The sequence below is a fragment of the Sorex fumeus genome, unplaced genomic scaffold (assembly GCF_029834395.1).
Source record: "Sorex fumeus unplaced genomic scaffold, SorFum_2.1 ptg000098l, whole genome shotgun sequence".
Taxonomy (NCBI): domain Eukaryota; kingdom Metazoa; phylum Chordata; class Mammalia; order Eulipotyphla; family Soricidae; genus Sorex; species Sorex fumeus.
In genome coordinates, this window is record NW_026606155.1 from 24,100,654 (window position 1) to 24,121,995 (window position 21,342).

Sequence of the window (21,342 nt, forward strand, 5' to 3'; positions counted from 1 at the left end):
CACATCCTCAAACCAGCTTCCACCTGCAGCCCTTTCTCCTTGTTCTCTGCTGCAAAGCTGCCCAGGCCCACATATAACCTTACAATCTTCTTGTCCTTCAGATATCAGACAGGATTTTCTGTCTTTGATGACTTGGTCTCTCCTAGCATTTCTTTTCATTCATGCTGATTTCACAATTCTAGGGCAGGTTATAAATTTCTGCCTGTTTGTATGTAGGCCTATAGCACCCAATATTCCCAGGAGGTCTCCTATCCAAGTACTAACCAGGCCCAATCCTATTTAGCTTCTGAGATCAGATGAGATTGGGCACGTTCAGGGTGGTATGGCCTTAGACTGGGCTGGAGCAATAGCACAGCTGGTAGAGCGTTTGCCTGGCACATAGATGACCTGGGTTTGATTCCTCTGTCCCTCTCAAAGAGCCAGGAAAGCTACCGAGAGTATCTTGCCTACATGGCAGAGCCTGGCAAGCTCTTCATGGCGTATTTGTTCTGCCATAACAGTAACAAGTCTCACAAAGGAGGTGTTACTGGTGCCCGCTTGAGCAAATCGATGAACAATGGGAGGACAGTGCTACAGTGGACAGTGTTTGTAGACCATACTGTGTGCTGAGATGATTGTGGTATTACTCCTGGCTTGGTGCTCAGAGATCACTCTCAGTCATGCTAGGGAGATTATGAAGTGCTGTGGATCAAACCAAACGTTCTTATCTGCCTGGTCTGACTTCAATCCTTTGAACATGTCACCACCCTAGTTTCTGACTTCTCTTTTATTTTTCCCCCTCTTTAAACACTGTAGTTTACAAAGTGTTCACGATGATTTGTTATAGGCATTCAATATTTCAACACCAACCCCACCACCACTATTACCTTCCCTCCACCACTATCTCCCAACCACCCTTCAAAACTTCCCCATAGAAGGCCTAAAATCATTTATTTTATATTGTTTGTATCCCTAAATGGCTAACAGAATGATCAAAAAATGTTTCTGTAGAAAAAAATTTGTTAAAATTGCTGCATCTCACCCTGGGGACATTAAATCCTGTCTGAAGCTTTACTACACTGTTGTTGCAAATTAACCATCTGTGTTAATGTTTTTTTTTTCAGTCAAGATTTGTTGGTATCTATGTTACATCCCATCTATCTACTATTGGGATATTAATGTTGTAGATATTGGAGATGTCATGCGGCTGCAAATGTGGCTGCAAACTCCAGAAAATCCAGAAAATCCAGAATTCTTTACTGGGAAGTCTGGCTGGAATTAACTTTTTAACTGGGCCGTGGCTTTGGGGTGTAGCAACAACTGCGGGAGTCACTGTTGGGGTGGGAGCTGACCAAGATCATCTTAGAGGTCTCAACCCGGAATGAGGGTCAGAGAAACTTTTGCAGTCAGGTTATCTCTTTAGATTTCAGTGGCCTCACGTTGCCTGTCAGGTCAAGTTGAAAAAAATCAACCTACCCCTGGGAATATTGTAAACACAAATCCACGCGGATTCCGGGGCCGAGATCTCCCAGCCTACTCGGATTGGAGTCGAGCATCCTCCACCCAGATCCTCCAAATTCCAGTAGGCGGGGGTCACACCCACCACCTGGCCCCCTGGCGCCATGTAATCCCATCAATGGCCAAGACTCAGAGACTATAAAATCCAGTTCCCGGAACCGCGCGGCCGCATTTGCGGCTGCTCGACATCTTATTAGAACATCTTTTATGACATCTTATTATCTCATTCCTACTTTGGACAAACTTGCAGGCTATCGAATGTAGCCTGCCCACAGGGCAGAGTCTGGCAAACTCCCCGTGGCGTACCAAATATGCCAAATACCAGTAACAATGATGGGTCTCATTCTCCTAAAGAGCCTTGAATATAATCTCAGGGTTAGGATGAAAGAGACGTTACTGGGGCCTGCTCGAGGCAATCGACGAATAACAGGATGATGAAATGAAAAAATGAAATGGAATTTTTTATGGTGCTTCCTTTCTTCCATCACAGGAAGCTCTTCCTTCTTTCCTTCCCTGCCATTCTCAGTCATTTCCTCTTTCCCAATCCTCTTTCAGCCTCATATTACCCAAATGCATCACCCTTCTCTTCTCTTTTCTCATTTTATCTTCATGAAACCTGTTCTCAAGTGACCTGTCAGTTTAGAAAAAAGATGATTTACTAATTTACGCAAAATTGTGCTGGGGAAATCAAACAAATAAACACTAAAAGCTTCTTGTCATCCTATCTTCTTGAGCTCTTCTTGTCATCCTATCTTCTTTAGCTTTTTTAGCTCACCCCCTGAAAATATTTGCATTTTAAAAGATGTGATTGCTTTTATCTGAAATCAACAAATATTGCAAGTGGAATTTGAGTCGACATCAAGGAATACTTTAGGGTATAATGGATTTTGCTAGCATCCATTTCATGCTTTAGATCAATCTCTGCATAAATGAATTCTCTTTGCTCTTACTGGTTAAAACAAACTTATTTGGAATCTGAAAGAGGGTTATTTCGGAGTGTGGGCCTCTTTGTCTCTCATAAATATACATGACTTTGTAATTGTAGGTTCCAGATGGGACGGGGATCTATGAGGTCAAAATACTGGGGGTGGGGGATGGGGGGTGGAAAATGCTTCTCTAACTTTCATAAACAAAAAGTCCCAGAAATCTCAGCTGCTGAGAGTTGGTCCCAGGAGAATGTTAACCTAATTTTCCAGCAGTGAATTAAGTCCTGGATATGAGCTCTATTAAAGGACCAGAAGTATCTATAAGACACCCATATTCTCATGCTCCTAACAAGAGATATCTACTTTAATTGTGAAACTTCTGGCAATTAAAACAATACTAATTACTGAGATGGTGTGGATCAAAATCCTTGCTAGGTAATACTAGAAATCTAGTTGTGAATAGATAGCCACCATAACTGGCCTTATTGAGTTTAGAGTAAAAAAAAAAAAAGCAATCCTATAGCAAGTAGTTTCAAGTATAATATGTGACAGAGATTAGGGTGAATTCATTAGGCTGGAGAATTTAACCAAGGAATATCAAAGGAGGCTTCCCGGAAGAGGAATATTTGAGACCTGAAGGATGATAGAGCAAAGGCAGAGAGGAAGGGAGCTTGCTGCCTATGGTTCACTATTTGTGGCAGAGGGATCATCTGATTCTGAAAGTCTCAGAGATGAATGAATGAGGCAGATGGAGAGAAAAAGTATTTAAAGTGAGGTTGAGGAGGTGCACAGCTAAATCTTCAAGGAAACAGAAAAAACCTTTGGTTTGGAGTGCCTAGGGATCACTCAAGTGTAGAGTGCCTTCTTTGAAGTCATACGAATGCAAGTTCCATCCCTGGCACCATCCCACATTTCAAGTGCTATTCAGGTGACACCGCTTTTGGAATCCCTGACACCATAACAGAGTGTGATCTCTGGTGGCCATTGCAACAATGTGTGCTATCCTTGTGGTGAGCACCACAACCAATTGTGTACAACCCCCACTGTGGCAACAACAGCCTTAAGAATTTTTTTTAAATAATAATAATAGTTAAAAACTGATTCTGTCTTTGACTCAAGACCTCTAATGAGCCACTAAGGATTTAAGTAGGCTGGAGAAGTAGTACAGAAAGTAAGGTATTGCATGACTGATCCTATATGGTCCCCAAGGACCACCACAAGTGACATCTGAGCAATGAGTAAGGAGTAAGCCTTGCACACTGCAGGGTGTAGCCCGATATCATGCCTCCCCTACCTCCCCAAAAGGATTTGAATGGGTCAATTGTTGTGATCAGAGGTGCAAATCAGACTCTTATAATGTACTTGAGCATATTAGTCACCAGAAGTCCACAGTGATTGGGTGTTTGAGTATCAGGACCTGGACTCAAGCTTTCTATTTCTTTTCTGTTACCTCTGCAATTAACTTAACCTCCCAGAATTTCAGTTTCTTTATTCAGAGAATAACAATGTTATCTTCATCATAAAGCTATCACAATTGTAGGTAATAGTATGTGAAAACTGCTTGGGATTGTGCATGTCATGTTGAAAGGCTCAATAAATTATGTCTACTTGCATGCATATTGATCTTAGGAATCTTAGACATGTATATATATATATAGCTTAATTCCAGTCCATCCACCTCTCTCCAAGATGCTATGTTTTTTTTATCTAATCAAAGAAAGGCATTTAGCTAACATACCACCACCACCTACATGCACACACACACACACACACACACACACACACACACAAGCAGAGAAAACAATAATATTATTTAGCACTGTAGCACTGTCCTCCCGTTGTTCATCGATTTGCTCGAGAGGGCCCAGTCTCCATTTTGAGAATTGTTACTGTGTTTGGCATATTGAATACGTCAGGGGTAGCTTGCCAGGCTTTGTCGAGCGGGCGACATACTCTCAGTAGCTTGCCAGGCTTTCCTAGAGGGGCGGAGGAATTGAATCCGGCTAGGTCCGGCTGGCTGCGTGCAAGGCAAATGCCCTTCTGCTGTGCTATCGTAACCACCTGATCTCCAGACAATCAGAAGACCATATGAAAAATAAACCAACTTGAACCTTGGTACTGAGTGGAGGGGAGGAAAATCACAAAGACTGTGACCAGGTTAAAGAGAATATTTTATCAGTATTAAAGTGTTGGTTAGTCCAGAAGACTTAATAACCTTAAAGTAGTATGTGACTTGCAATAGTGTTTTAATACCCAGGAAGCAAATTTGAAAACTAAAGGAGAAATAGACAAATTCATAATTAAAGTTGACATGTTTAATACTTTGGGAGGGGGCCACACCTGGCAGTGATTTGGTGTTACTTTTGCTCTGTGTTGAGGGATCACTCCTGGCAGTGCTCAGGGCAGTTTCACAGTAGATATAACCAAATGCAAGATAAGTGCCTTTCCCTGATACTATCACTCCATCTCCTAAACTTTTCATGTGATTGAACAAGTAGTTTTTCTTAAGTCATTAACACAGAAGATACCAGGATGTCAGTGCTGGAGCAATAGTACCAAGGGTGCCTGCCTTGCATGCAGTGGACCTGGGTTAGATCCCCAGCACCACAAACCTGGGTTAGATCTCCTAGTCTCCCAAGTCCCACCAGGAGTGAACCCTGAGTACAGAGTCAGAGGTAAGACCTGAGCATTATTGGGTGTGGCCCGCCCCCAAAATTAAAAAAAAAATGTATCCAAGATGCAGGATGTACCTGCCCTGCACACATGAAGCCCTGGGTTGAATCCCATGGTAAAAACATGGTAAAAAAGAAAACAGCCAAGAATACAGAAGATATGAACACTGAATACTATCAATCAGCCTCGCCTAACTGACATTTACAGAAGATAAAGACCTAAAATGGCAGAACATAATCTCAAGTATACGTGGAACATCCTCCAAAATCGGTTACCTGCTGGACCATAAAATAACCTCAAAAACAGTAAAGGTATTGAAATCATACAGATTTAGGTCCCACACACAATGGAGCTCCATTAGAAATTAGTAACAACAAGGACTTAAAACAGAAAACCAGAAAAAACAGAAAACCAGCCGGAACAGAAAAGCAAATGGACTATGTGTTAAATTGCGCCAGCATGCCTGCCCGGAGAGGAAAGGGTGTTGCCCCAGTCACCCTCTCCTCTCTGGAAAGAAAGATGGCGGCCGCACAGGAGCCTTGTGGACAGCAGGTTTGAGCGGGGGGTGGGGGCGGCAGGGACCTCATGGGAGGGGGGGCGTTCCGGTCCGTCCTTCACGCCCTACCGAGGTCACCAGTTGCCCCCCACGAGCGGCTCTCCGGCACGGCCACGACTCCAGAGTATAGAAACCAATCTCTTAACTATCTAACTTTTAATAGAAATACTTCCAGGGTTAATAAGTAAAATAGCAGAAATCCAAAACCGCGCGGCCACTATTGGGGCCGCGCGACATCATTTAATTCTTAAAACCCAGCTGTAGAAAGCAAACCATTTCACAACGCTTTTTCAGCATGTCTGATTGGGGGGCGGGGGTCATAAACTCTAAATAATAATGGTGCATCTTTTATCGAAACAATGAATCTTGTCAAAGTAGATAGAGTGTTAACTAGAACTCATCTGCCTCACAGGAATTGGGAGGGGTGGGAGGTGGGGTTCTATTGGGGTTCGCGGTTAAAAATAAGTATTGGTAAAGGGAAATGTGTTTGATATTTACATGACTCAGACCTAAACCTGAAAGCTCTGTAACTTTTCCCACAGTGATTCAATAAATAAATAAATTAAAAAAGAAAAGAAATTAGTAACAATAGCATAGCTGTAAAAGCTCAACACTAAAATATATAAGTTCTTATATAATTCTTAATGACCCGTGCATCACAGAAGAAAAGACTCAAGGAAATATTTAAAATTGATATAGAAAATGTAACAATTTTGTGAGATGTGGTTCATGCACTCCTTTGTGGAAATTTATCATTTAAAATGCTGATCCTTACCAAAATGTAGATTTACAGAATCTGCTCTGTGCAGCAACTAACAGTACAGCTCCCTGCAAACATAGGAGGCAGCTCTGCAGATGAAAGTGTAACCTCCAGAGAGCACTCCAGCCAGATGTGCGAGTCTGGGAGGCACCTGGGCCAAGAGAGAGAGCACTAACTCCAGATGTGTGCAATTAATGTTATCACAACAACAATGAAGGGAAGGAATGGATGGAAAGGTAGGCTTAAAATAATTGCATAAAGTAAAGAGGCAGACAAAGAAGAGAAAATCAAACCAAAAACAAGTAACAGGAAATAAATATAGAGGTAGGAACGGTAATTTAATAATGGGAAAATAGAAAAAAGACAAATGAAAGTTTTTAAAGCCAATTTTCAAAAGGTCAAATTTTAAATGTATTAATCTGCAAAATGCATAAAATTGATCAAGACTAGCAATACTGAATAAAGAAAACAGAAGGGGAAAGTAAACACTCCTCCCCCAATAAGTAGTCAGTATAAGTGGAAAAGTTTTAATAAACCAAATTTGTAATGAAATTTTTTTCAACAAAAAAAAAAATGAACTTGTAAACAGTTAACTGTTTTAGTAAATATTTAAATAAGCATCTGATTTCTTTCAAATGTTTAAGGAAGAAATCTAATCTTGTAAAACCTCTGACAAACAGTAAGAGAAAAAGTTCTCAAATTTTTGACAAGACTATCACAGCTATAGCAGAACTGACAAAAACATTAAAAGGGAAATTGCAGAACAATACCACTTGTGAACAAAATCTCAAAACCCCTTAGCAAAACATATAATGAACCCATTAATATATTAAAATGCTAAGCCACCTATAAGTAAGTGTTCTTTAACAGAACAGTTTGGATATTCTAAAACAAATCAATATGATCTATTAAATCACCAAACTAAAATAAAACTCAATTACTTCACAAATGCAGAAAAGTAATTTGACAAAATTCAACAGCATTTATTATAAATCTCAGAAAACCAGCAAAAATTAGAAACTTCCTCATTCTTATAGAACATCTCTCTTGTAATGATGATTATGCAGAAACATGAAGATACCTAATATTAATTAACTATACTTAAAATAGGCAAAATGTAAAGCATTTATCAGAATCATGTATCTATTCTGCTATGAGAGAACCCAACCTAAGACAAACTATAATTTCACATTAATGGATTTGAAGACCAAAGTGCTTTCTTGAGAAAAGTTACTTCATAATTTTTTAAAAGATTCAATTTACCAGGAAGCTCTAAAAATATTAAATTTGTATGCCTCCAATAATATAGCCTCAAAATATTTAAGGAAAAACTGATGGAAGTACAAGAAGAAATATACCAATTCACTACCTCAATAATTGATAAAACAAGCAGACCCCCCCAAAAAAAATCAATAATGATAGATAAGACTTGAACAACACTCTCAGGTTGGTCATTACTTTAGCTTCTGTTCTTGCTTCATTCCAGGTATTTTTTTTTATCTCGAAAGAGACTTGAATCCTACCAAGTTCATTTCCAGATTCCTTTCTTTAATTGGCATCAGCTGATATTTTGCTAAGAGGAGACACTGCCAATTAGAAGGCAGAAGGAAACAGAGAAGCACATTCTTTCCCCTTTTCTATTTCCAATGGCAACTTCAGCAAAAGTAGCAATCCGTGTGCCTTGGTTTTAACCTGACTCCTGCATTTTTTGTCTCTATAAAATCTCCCAGTTTGCACAAAGCAATCGCAATGGTCTTAGAGTCAGTGGTCATTACCTTAGCACCCACCAGCTCGCTGGAATCCCAGGCTCTGAATAATGCTATTAACATCTATTCCTGGGGGAGATGGTTGTTAATTACTTTCTGCATTTACTTAAACTTCTCTCTTTTCTTGCTTTTCTGACCTTCTAACAAATTTGTAAGCAATTCCCTTACTAAATTTGTTGTTTGAAATACCATTTCCCTGCAAGTATACTGACAGATATAGCAAAGTATAGCATTACAGTCAGTCTTGCAAGAATATATTTTCTCTTAGAACATGTGTGGAATATCCAACAATGATGTTTACTGAGTCATACAGTAATTGAAATGATACACAAAAAACTGCTCTCTGATCACAATGCAATAAAACCAGAAGTAATTTAAATAAATTACAGCATAGCTAGTTAAAAGCATTTAAAGTTAATAATGATAAATGGATTAACAAATAAATAATAGCAATACATAATAGCTTATACTTGTATTGCTCCTACTGTGTGCCAGGCTCCAGTGTGCACAAAAATCCCTGAAGTATAAAGAAATACAATATGTTTCTATTTCCTCAAATGAAGGAATCAATGTCCTTAAGGAAATAAGTAATTTAGCCATACTCATAGAGCTTAGAGTTAGTTTCTACTAGGAAAGCCCTGGATGTCATGTTTGTAATCAAAATGTTATACTGCTTCTCACTAGAAAGTTAATTAGGAAGTTAGAACTGGAAGATTATATGTAACACTACATATTTTAAAAGTCAAGGCATAAGGTAAGAATGGAACTATTAAGAGATACTTCATCTTAATATATAAGTCTTGTATGCTTAGATAGATGAAACTACAAAAAGGCAGGAAAATATTGTTTAGAATATGAGTTAAAGGGTTTAGAAAAGGATTAACAAGATAATACCCAAGGCAATGTAAAGAAAAAATAAAAGGGTCTGGGTTGTTAGCTCCATGAGCTGGAGTGTAGGGTTTGTATTCAGGAGTCCCAGTTTCCAACCGTGGCATTGAATAGTCAGAGGAGCATGCCAAGAGCTACCCCAGGAATAGTTCCTGGGTACCATCAGGTATGGTCCCAAAGCAAAAACAGATAGAAATAAGTAATAAAGACAAAAATATAAATTGATGGAAAAGCAATTAGGAGATCAAATCCAGGAGCTGATTTACTCAAGACACATAAAATTGAACAATTTTCTGGTAGAGTTGAAGAACAATAAATAAACAATATTAGACTACAATGAGATCCATTAAAACCGTCTTTCTTCGAACACTCTTGAACTTATTCGCCAACGTGGCGTGGCACGTGCCTCAGGCAACCACAAGCAAACGTCCGAACTGGCAAAACAGTGCAGAAAAGCCATCAAGGATGACCTCAAAAACAGGAGAGCAGCAGTACTGGTAGATGCAGCAGAAGCTGGGAAAAACATTCGTAATGCCCGCCTGTCCTTCACCAACTACAAAACCAAGATGACTGCCCTCCGACATCATGATGGATCTATCACATCTTCCAGAAGGGCAATGGAGAAGATTATTCATGAATTCTACTCAGATCTCTTTAATAGCCACATCCACTTGCCCACATACCACATACCACATGATGGATATGTCGTTCCCAATGTTCTCCCTTCCGAAATCCAACATGCCATCTCGTCGGTAAAGAAACAAAAAGCACCTGGCCCAGACAAGATCAGACCTGAACACCTGAAGAACTTACCATCAGTACTCATCAATACATTAGCTCGACTCTTCACACGCTACCTGTCTGAATGCAAGGTTCCATCCCAATGGAAAACCAGCAAGACTGTACTACTATACAAGAAAGGAGACATCCACGACATTGGCAACTATCGCCCAATCTGCCTATTGTCTGTCATCTACAAACTATTCACTCGAGTCATCCTGAATAGGATTAGCAGAACACTAGATGAAGGACAACCATGTGAACAAGCTGGATTCCGAAAAGGATTCAGTACCATCGACCATATCCACACAATAACCAAGCTCATTGAGGTATCTCGGGAGTTCAAGATGCCGCTCTGTCTAACGTTCATTGATTTAAAGAAGGCCTTTGATTCTGTTGAGACGGAAGCGGTCATGGAAGCCCTAGCCAATCAGGGCGTACAAACTCAATACATCAGGATCCTTCGTGAGCTCTATTGTGGATTCACTACCAAGATCTCACCATTCTACAAAGAAGTAATCATCCATATCAAGAGAGGGGTTCGGCAGGGTGATACCATTTCACCAAAACTCTTCAGTGCCACCCTCGAGAACATCATGCGACGACTAGAATGGGAAAACATGGGAGTGAAGATAGATGGTCGGCAACTACACCACCTCCGCTTTGCTGATGACATCGTTCTAATAACACCAAACATCAGCCAAGCAGCACAAATGCTTGCGGACTTTGACCGTGAGTGTGGAAAGGTTGGACTACAGCTGAATCTTACGAAGACAATGTTTATGAGAAACAGCCTTGTTCCTGACGCTCCATTCGCTCTCAACGGAACCACCATCTCCGAATGCAACAGTTATATATACTTAGGTCGAGAAATCAACATGATGAATGACCTGGCACCTGAGTTACGCAGGAGGAAGAGAGCGGCTTGGAATGCCTTCAAGAGCATTGAAGAAATAACTAAAAGGACAAAGAACCTCCAACTACGAGCACATCTCTTTGATTCCACTATTCTTCCTGCATTAACATATGCCTCAGAGACCTGGACCCTACGAAAACAGGATGAGAACACTATTCGGGTCTCTCAAAGAGGAATCGAAAGAACTATGCTTGGAATATCACGATTCACTCAAATGAGAGATAGAATCCGGAGTTCTGATCTTCGTCAACGCTCAAGAATCAGAGACGCTGTCTCATTTGCCAAGACATCAAAAATCAGATGGGCTGGACATGTAATGAGGTTTACAGACAACCACTGGACTAGAGCCATTACTGATTGGATTCCACGAGACATCAAAAGATCACGTGGACGCCCACCTATAAGATGGTCAGACTTCTTCGTCAAGACCCTAAATGATCGGTTTGAGGCTCTACATGTTCCTAAAACGAACAGATACCATTGGGCTACGCTAGCACGCAACCGTGATGAATGGAGACGTTACTGGCACCCGCTCGAATAAATCGATGAATAACGGGGATTAAGTGATTAAGTGATTAAGTGATTAGACTACAAAGTGAAACACACTCCAGATAATGTAGTCTTCAGAGTTATTGAAAACACTACTGACAACTTTTGTAATACATTAGAAATGTAGAAGACTAAGTAAATATTTAGAAAAATATAACATAAGAAGAAAAAATTATTTTGAATATCCTAACACCTCTACAGATATTTAATCAGTTTTTAAAATTCCACAATTTGGGGACAGAGTGATACAGTACAGCAGATAGAGTTCTTGCCTCACACGTGGCCAACCCAGATTTGATCCCCCACTCCATATGGTCTCTCAAACCTCATCAGAAATGATCCCTCAGTGCAGAATCAGGAGTCAGTCCTGAGCACCACTAGAAGTGGAAAAAAAAAAAAGAAAGAAATTCAACAAGAAAACTTTTGAGCTCCAGATGGCCTTCTAGCTAGTTCTATCCCACTTAAATATGAATTAAATAATAATATGTAAATTGTTATTAGAAACACCTCCAGTTTGTGTTGTAAGGCTAATAAAATTATAAAACCTAAACCTAACAAGGAAAATAGAAGAAAGGAAAATGATGAGTAGCCAATATTTCTTATTAACAAAGATGAAAAGAAAAACCATAATACCCAAAAGTAGAGAGGTGGGAGAGAATGAGGGGGGGAGGGAGAGAGAGGGACAGAGGGACAGAGGGAGAGAGAGGGAGAGAGAGAGAAAGAGAGAGAGAGAAGGAAAGTGCCTGCCATAGAGCAGGCTTGTTGGGGGTGGTAGAAGGGATATGGGGGGTATTGGTGGTGGGAAGTATACACTGGTGCAGCGATGGGTGTTGGAACGTTGTATGACTGAAACTCAGTCATGAAAGCTTTGTAATTGTATCTCAGGTGATTCAACAATAAGTAAATAAAATTTGTTGTTCTATATTTTCCTGGCATACATGGATGCTGCTGAAAACTCCACAATCATTCAAACTGTTTCCCACCATAACTTATATTTTCTCTGTCTGCTTTTTAATTTTTTCAACTTTATCTTAGTTTCCAGAATTTAATTATGTTGTAGCTGATCATCAATTTCTTTTCTCTCTCTCTCTTCTCTCTCTCTTTCTCTCTCTCTCTCCTTCTTTCTCCCTTCCCCTCTCTCTCTGTCTCATTTTTCTCTGAGCTTCTTAAATTCATATCTTCTGAAAAATCCGGGGAGTTCCTATCCACTAATGCTTTAATACAGTTTTTCTGCTCTCCTCATCTTTCAGGCATTCTAATGCTAGGAATGCTAATCCTTCTGGTGTTTTCTCACAGGGTCCTGAGACAGAGTATTTTCCTCTCAGTCTTTTCCCTCTCCATAGTTTATAATTTCTGCTTATATACGAGATCATTCTCTTTTAACTTTGTGATCTTTATTCTATGTTTGATTTCAATGACACTTTTCCTTTATTTATTTTTAGCTTTAATTTTTTTCATTTTTTTTTCATTATAACTTCTCCTTCTTCCCTGACTTTCTATATCGTCTTCCATTAAAAGGGTGTTCACCATTATTTTCATAAGTGATAAATTACAACTGTTTTAAAGTCTTGGGTCAGATAATCTCAGCATCTATGGCAGTTCAACATTGGTGTCTGCTAATTGTCCTTTTCCATACAAATTTAGATATCGAAGTTCTTAAAATTCAAAATAATTTTGGATTCTACCCTGACCATTTTTGATATTATGTCATAAGACTCCACCTCTTATTTAGTACCAAGAGGGCACACAGGAAATATAACTATTTGCATTCAGGCATCCATTGGCTTTCTTTTAACTTTTAATTAAAATAATATTATATTATATGTTTTAGGTAATTATCATTATAAACCAATGTCTTCTTATGCCATGTTAAGTTTTTCATTAAAAGTGCAACGTTGGGGCTGGAGCGATAGCACAGCGGGTAGGGCATTTGCCTTGCACTCAGCCAACCCGGGTTCCATTCCCAGCATTCCATATGGTCCCCCAAGCACCGCCAGGAGAAATTCCTGAGTGTATGAGCCAGCAGTAACCCCTGTGCATCACTGGGTGTGACCCAAAAAGAAAAAAAAGTGCAACTTTATCTTCCATATAATTAACTTCTTTTACTCAGTTTGCCCAACTTACTACTGCCTTCCCTTCTGGTAACCAGTCATTTAGTCTTATAGTCTAAAGGATTATTTATTTTTATTTATTTCACTTATTTGCTTTGTTACCATGTATGAGCTAAAATATGATGGTCCGTATTTCTCCATATGACTTATATCGCTATGAATAATAGCCTCAAGGTTCATGCATGTTGTTGCACATGCAGCATTTCAGCTTTATTTTATAGCTTAATAGTTCTCCATCGTGTATATTTACCACATCTATATTGGCTGGAGTGATAGCACAGCGGGTAGGGTGTTTACCTTGCATGCAGCTGACCTGTCCCTCTCAGAGAGCAAACTACCAAGAGTATCCTGCCCCCATGGCAGAGCCTGGCAAGTTCTCCGTGGCATATTTGATATGCCAAGAACAGTAACAAGTCTCACAATGGAGACGTTACTGGTGCCAGCTCGAGCAAATCGATGAACAACGGGAGGTCAGTGCTACAGTGCTACCACATCTACAGCCAATCATCTTTTGATAAGCACTAAAGTGGTTCACAATTCTTTGTTATTGTAAATAACAATGCAGTGAATGTGATGATTCATGTATCTCCTTGTGTTCATGTTTTTGTATTCTTTGCCTAAATACCCAGAAGTAGAATAACTGAATCATAGAAATTTTCTCTCTCCCTCTCCCTCTCTCTCTCTCTCCCTTTCTCTTCCCTTCTCTCTGTCTCCATCTCTCTCTATCAATATAGTTTCTTTAATGGCTTTGCCAGTTAACATTCCCACCAGTAATGTTTGAAGGTTGCTTCTTTTCACATCCCCTTAAACAGTTGTTACCTGTCTTTTAGATAATAGCCATCCTCACAGGTGTGATGTGATATCTTATTGTTATTTTGAAAATAAGAGATGATGAATACCTTGACATGTTCCTATTTTTCACCTGTATGTCTTCTTTGAAAAAATGTTTGTTCAGGAACCAGAGAGATAGAGACAATACAGTGGACAAGATGCTTGTCTTGTACCCTGGTTTGATCTCCAGCATCACATATGGTCTCCTGAGCCCTACCAAAAGTGATCCCTAAGTTCAAAGTCAGGAGTAAGCCATGAGCAACACTGGATGTGGCCAAAAAAACAGAGCTAAAAACTAACAGCAACAACAAAAGCCCTAATCATCAGAGAAATGCAAATCAAAATCACAATATGGAATCACTTCACTCTAGTTAGGAAGACTGTCATCAAGAAGTCAAAAGATAAGAAATGCTAGAGCAGATGTGGAGAAAAGGGAACCTTTGTTCAGTGTTGGTGGGTATCTAAATTGGTGTGACCTTTGTGGAAAAACAATATGGAGGTTTCTCAAAAGATTTTTTAAAAAACTGTACTGTTTTATGACCCAGAAATCATTTCTGAGTATATCTAGAAGAAATAATCATTATCTCAAAGGATGCACTTTAATGTTCATTATACATTCTTCACAGTAGCCAAGATACAGACTCAGCTAAGGGTTCATTAGGAGGCGAATCACTTAATCACTTAACTTCCCATTAGTCGTCGATTTGCTCGAGCGGGCGCCGGTAACGTCTCCATTTGTCCCTGTCGCATGCTAGTGTAGCCCAATGGCATCTGTTCGCTCTGGGATCATGAAGAGCCTCAAACCGATTGTTCATGATCTTCACAAAGAAGTCTGACCATCTGGTAGGTGGGCGGCCACGTGGTCTTTTGACATCCCGTGGAATCCAGTCAGTAACAGCTCTAGTCCAGCGGTCATCTTTAAATCTCATTACGTGACCAGCCCATCTGATTTTTGACACCTTGGCAAATGAGACAGCGTCCCTGATTCTTGATCGACGACGGATGTCGGAACTCCGGATTTTTTCTCTCATTTGAGTGAAACGTGATATTCCAAGCATAGCTCTTTCTATTCTTCTTTGGGAGACCTGAATAGCATTCTCATCCTGTTTGCGTAGGGCCCAGGTCTCTGAGGCATATGTTAATGCAGGAAGAACAGTGGAATCAAAGAGATGTGCCCGGAGCCGGAGGTTCTTCGTCCTCTTAGCTATTTCTTCGACGTTCTTGAAGGCGTTCCAAGCCGCTCTCTTCCTCCTGCGCAGCTCGGGTGCCGGGTCATTTGTCATGTTGACCTCTCGACCTAGGTACACATAGCTGTTGCATTCGGAGATGGTCGTTCCGTTGAGAGTGAATGGGGCATCAGGAACGAGGCTGTTTCTCATAAACATTGTCTTCGTAAGATTCAGCTGTAGTCCTACCTTTCCACACTCACGGTCAAAGTTGGCCAGCATTTGTGCCGCTTGGCTGATGTTTGGTGTTATTAAAACAATGTCATCAGCAAAGTGGAGGTGGTGTAGTTGCCGACCATCTATCTTCACTCCCATTCCTTCCCATTCCAGTCATCGCATGATGTTCTCGAGGGTGGCACTGAAGAGTTTCGGTGAAATGGTATCACCCTGCCGAACCCCTCTCCTGACATCAACGATCACTTCTTTGTAGAATGGTGAGATCCCGGTAGTGAATCCGCAATACAGCTCATGGAGGATCTTGATGTATAGGGCTTGAATAGGAGGCGAATGGATAAAGAAAATGTGACAAATAGAGGAACTGTCACTCTCCTTCCCAGATCAGAGGTGACAATGGGAAGATTTACTTTCTGAGGTGTAGCTAATTCATCTTCAAGCAACATGGTCTCAGTTGAAAGTGAAATTGTAGGAAGTATATGACATTAATAATAATTTTAGGGATGAAGCAATAGTACAATGGATAAGGCATTTACTTTGCATGTAGTAAACCTAAGTTCAATTTCTGGCACCACCTGTAATCCCCTGAGCTTTCCAAAAGTGACCCTTGAGTATAGAGCCAGGAATAGGGGCTGAGCACCCCTGGGTGTGGTTCCCCCAAAACAGACAAAAATAATTTAAAAAGTTCCCAAAGTGAAGCCTCAGAGAACCATAAAGTACCAGAAATATCACAGAGAGTTGAACATGAGAAAGAAACCTCACAAAGTAACTCAGTTCATTGTGCACACACAAATGTGATTGCAAATAGCATATAATAAACTTGACCAATGATATTCCGCACAGGCCACCACCTAAATCCCAAACTCTCCACGGAGAGGCACACATAGCAGGCAGATAAATATGGCACAGGAAAGTCTTTGAAGCAGAACTGACACCGGATTATATTCCACGCAGGTGATTTTGTTTTGTTTGTGGGACACACTTGGATGAATTCAGGGCTTACTACTGGCTCTGCAACTCAGGGATCACTCCTGACAGTCTTAGGCGACCATAGGTGGTCTTGCTGAGGATGGAACCAGGCCAGCAACATGCAAACCCTACCCACTCTACCATCACTCCAACCCCATTGAACTGTTTAACTCTCTTCTTTCCTGGGCACATTTGCTGACCCCATAGTGTTCTATTCTTGCCAGGGCATACTTTTGTTTCCATGTTATTTTCTAAAAAGACTTGAACTGTTTTACCCAGGGGACTATCTTAACCTTAGGGTTTTAGGGACGGAGGAGGGTGTTAAATTTCCCAGAAAGACTGTCACAGACATACCAAGACTTCTGAATCTTTCTCCTGTTCCTCTCGTCCCACCGAAGCAGTTGTGTACAAAGGAATCCGTCTTGGTACTGGGTACAAACTTGTGAGTGCACTCCTAGGGATGGCAGCATCTGTATCTGGCATGCAGGCGCCCAAGAAGCAGCCGTGAAGCAGGGCCTGGACCACAGCATGTGTGGAGCAGAGTTGGCCCAGATATGAGCACTGGCTCTGAAGGTGGTTCAGTGCTTAATGCACAAGGGCTCAAAGAGTGACCACAGAATCAGGGTCCAGATTATGGACAGGAGTGGAGCAACCATTTTTCTGGGGATCTGGGGCACAGATGTGTCTACTGCCTGGTGAACTTGTGTCAGGCACAGGTGCTCATAGAGAAGCTATTGTGAATGAAGTAACCTTGGATTCCAAGTCAGAAGAGCAGTAGAGTTTGTAGTGTGAAAATGATTCTGGAGACAGAGAGTAGTCAGGGCCCTGTTTTTAGGGCCCCGTGTGTATGCAATAGGAGAAGGTAGGGATGCCAGTGCTGATCTTGGGATGGAATGACCATAGTTCCTTCTTCTGGCAATGGCTCTATAGCATCTTTTTCTCCAGGGGTTTCCTGGGGGAAGTAGCTTCGGTTACCATGGTCCATGCTGACAAATTCTACGAGGTCCTCTCTATACAATCTGCTGCCATCTGTGACTATTAAAAGAGCTGTCAAGGTCCTCAGTGCAGGAGCTTCTGGGTCCATTGCATAGCGCGCTACTGCGGACCGCAGTAGAAGCTGCTTCTGTGGAAGCTAATACTGGTAAGTAAAGTAAGTAAAGTAAAGGCCCTCCCGTTGATCATCGATTTGCTCGAGCGGGCCCAGTAACGTCTCCATTGGAGACTTTGTTGTTACTGTGTCTGGCATATCGAATACTCTCGGTAGCTTGCTGGGCTCTCCGAAGCTACTGAGAGTATTCGATATGCCAAACACAGTAACAACAAAGTCTCCAATGGAGACGTTACTGGGCCCGCTCGAGCAAATCGACGATCAATACTGGTAGCTTTTTTTTTATTATTGAAACACTGTGAGCTACAGTTACAAAGCTTTCATGTTTGAGTTTCAGTCATGAAATGATCGAACACCCATCCCTCCACCAGTATACATGTTCCACCACCAATGTCCCCACTATCCCCCCTCATCCCTCCCCTTACCTCTATGGCAGAAAATTTCCTTCTTCCTCTCTCTCTACTTATGGGCATTATGGTTTGCAATACAGATAATGAGAGGCCATCATGTTGGTCCTTTATCTACTTTCAGTTCACATCTCCCATTCCAAGTGATCCCTCCAACCGTCATTGACTAAGTGATCCCTTTCAGCTGCCTTCTCCCCCAGCTCACATGGAGCAATCTTCCTGGCCCTGTTTCTACTGTCCTTGAGTGTTAGTCTCATATTATGATATTTTATATCCCACAAATTAGTGCAGCCATTCTATTTCTGTCCTTCTCTTTCTGACTAATTTCACATAGTATGATATATTCTCCATGTCCATCCACTTATAAGCAAATTTCATGACTTCATCTTTCTTAACAGCTGCATAGTATTCCATTGTGTAGATGTGCCGAAGTTTCTTCAAGATGCTGGTAGCATTTTTCTTAAATTTAGGTACTGAGATTAACAAAATGCAAATAACAGGGTTTAGGACAGTCATTGTTCCAACTCTATTACCAGCAGCAGCATCCCTCCACCAGTGACCTCCCTTTCCTCACCCATTTCCATCTCCTTTCCCAATACAGAGCAGACTCGGTACTGATAGCTCTTACCCTCATAGGTTCCGTACCATCTCCAGGCAGCTTTGTTGTGCTGCTCTCGTAAGTCTTGCTGTGCATTTTCCATCTCTATATTTCTGGTTTCACTGTGTTACTGCAGTTTCTTAACTGGACTCTTGAGTCCAATCCAGGCTATTTTTATTCCTGGGCAGACATCTAATTGTTGTGTTATAGAGAGAGACAAAAATGATATTTCCTTCTCCACCATCTTGTTACCCACTCTTTCACATACTAGTGAGTTCTAAAGTCCCTAGCAGTAGTGATTTGGTGGTAAGGTTTAGCAACCCACTCTCCAAAAGAAAAATATCTGTATGTAGCTACATAAGCTTATTATCTTAGTGATATCAAGGACATATATAGTACACAATTTACATATAAAGCTGAAGATAAAATCTGCTCCTTATAAATTCCATTTAGCCATGTGATTACCATGAATTACATTTATTGATTTTTTTTATAGAACTATAGTCGTTAACATGCTTGCAATTGACAAATGAGTGTAGTTTAGACATGAATGCTTGTTGGTGTGCTCATTTATGTTAACATGGAAAATAAAAGTGAAATGTGGGGACATTGAGTTTGTCAGCATTTTATTTGGTTGTCAATAATATGGGTAACTTATTTGCTTCATCACATAATAATTTCGAATGTTGGAGGAATGTTTCCTCAATTTTTTTGTGTTGTTTACAATGTAATGGTTACAAATTGGACATATTTTTAAGTTTAATTTGCCTTATGGTAATTTTTTTAAATCTAGAGAATCAATATGACAGTTAACAAAACCCTAATTATAATATTTTCCAGTATTGCCACCATTGTTAGTTTTAACTGAACAATGTGGAATAACTAAGTCTTGAAATACAAATAGAGAGGAACAGTGGCATCCTTTATATAGTATTTCTACTACAATGACATACAGATCTAAATAACCTTAAAACCATGGACAAGAATAAAATAATACCAACTATAAATAATAACATATATAAAAGACTGCAAATAATAAGTTTTGAGAATTTTATTGCTTTTGTTTTAATTCAATTTTATTACAAATGTATGTATATTTTTGTTTTCTTATGTTTGGAGGCCACATCCAGTGGTTGTTGGGGGTTATTTCTAGCTCTCTGCTCAGGGATCCTCTCTTTATTTTTTTTTTTAACAATTTTTTTTTATTAGTGAAACACCATGAGGTACAGTTGTAGATTTACAATTTTTTGTGCTTGGGTTTCAATTATACAATGATCAGATACCCATCCCTCCACCAGTGCCCATTTTCCACCACCATGGATAATGTCCCCCCCACCCCCATCCCCCCATCCCCTCCTGCCTCTGTGGCAGGGCAATCCCCTGTGTTCTCTCTCTCCTTTTGGGTGTTGTGGTCTGCAAAAGAGGCATTGAGTGGCAAACATGTTCAGTCCATAGTCCACTTTCGACATGCATCTCCCCTCCCTCCTGGGAGGGACCTCCAAACACCCTTTATTTGGTGTTCCCTTCTCTATCTGAGCTGCCCTTTCCTCTAGAATGCCCAACTGGCCACTAAGCTACGGAGTAATCCTCCTGGTGCTGATCTCAGCTATTCTTGGGTATTAATCTCCTATTTTGTTACTTTATATCCCCCAGATGAATGCAATCTTTCTATGTCTATCCCTCTCTTTCTGACTCATTTCGCTTAGCATGATACTTTCCATGTTGTACCACTTGTATGTAAATTTCATGACTTCATCTTTTCTAAGAGCTACATAGTACTCCATTGTGTAGATGTACCAAAGTTTCTTTAACCAGTCATCTGTTCTTGGGCATTCAGGTTTCTTCCAGTTTCTGGCTATTGTAAAGAGTGCTGCAAAGAACAAACAAGTGCAGATGTCACTTCGACTATACATTTTTGCCTCTCTGGGATATATTCCCAGGAGTGGTATTGCTGGGTCAAATGGGAGCTCAATTTCTAATTTTTTGAGAATCGTCCATACTGTTTTCCAGAAGGGCTGAACCAGTGGACATTCCCACCAACAGTGAAGGAGTGTCCCTTTCTCGCCACATCCACGCCAGCATCGGTTGCTTTTATTCTTTTGAATGTGGGCCAGTCTCTGAGGTGTGAGATGGTATCTCATTGTGGTTTTGATCTGCATCTCCCTGATGATTAATGATGTAGAGCATTTAAAGGGGGTCATTACAACAGAAACTACAGAAATTCAAAGGATCCTCAGGGAGTACTTTGAGAAACTGTATGCCACGGAACATCAAAACCTCGAGGAAATGGATAAATTCCTAGACTCCTACAGACTCCCAAGGCTGAACCAAGAAGACCTGGAATACCTGAACAGACCTATCACCATCAAGGAAATTGAAATGGTAATAAAAAGTCTCCCCAAGCACAAAAGTCCTGGTCCGGATGGATTCACTAGTGAATTCTTCCAAATCTTTAAAGAGGACTTACTCCCAATCCTCTTTAAGCTTTTCCACGAAATTGAAATATCAAAAACACTTCCAAACAGTTTCTACAAAGCAAATATCACACTGATACCAAAAGCAGACAGAGATACCACAAAGAAAGAGAATTACAGACCGATATCCCTG

The 21,342-nt window shown here is 40.5% G+C and overlaps 1 pseudogene; it reads right to left on the bottom strand.

Annotated features, from left to right (window-relative positions):
* Positions 1–215: 215 nt before the first annotated feature.
* LOC130042277 (uncharacterized) lies at positions 216–334 on the bottom strand (annotated as a pseudogene).
* Positions 335–21,342: the final 21,008 nt, after the last annotated feature.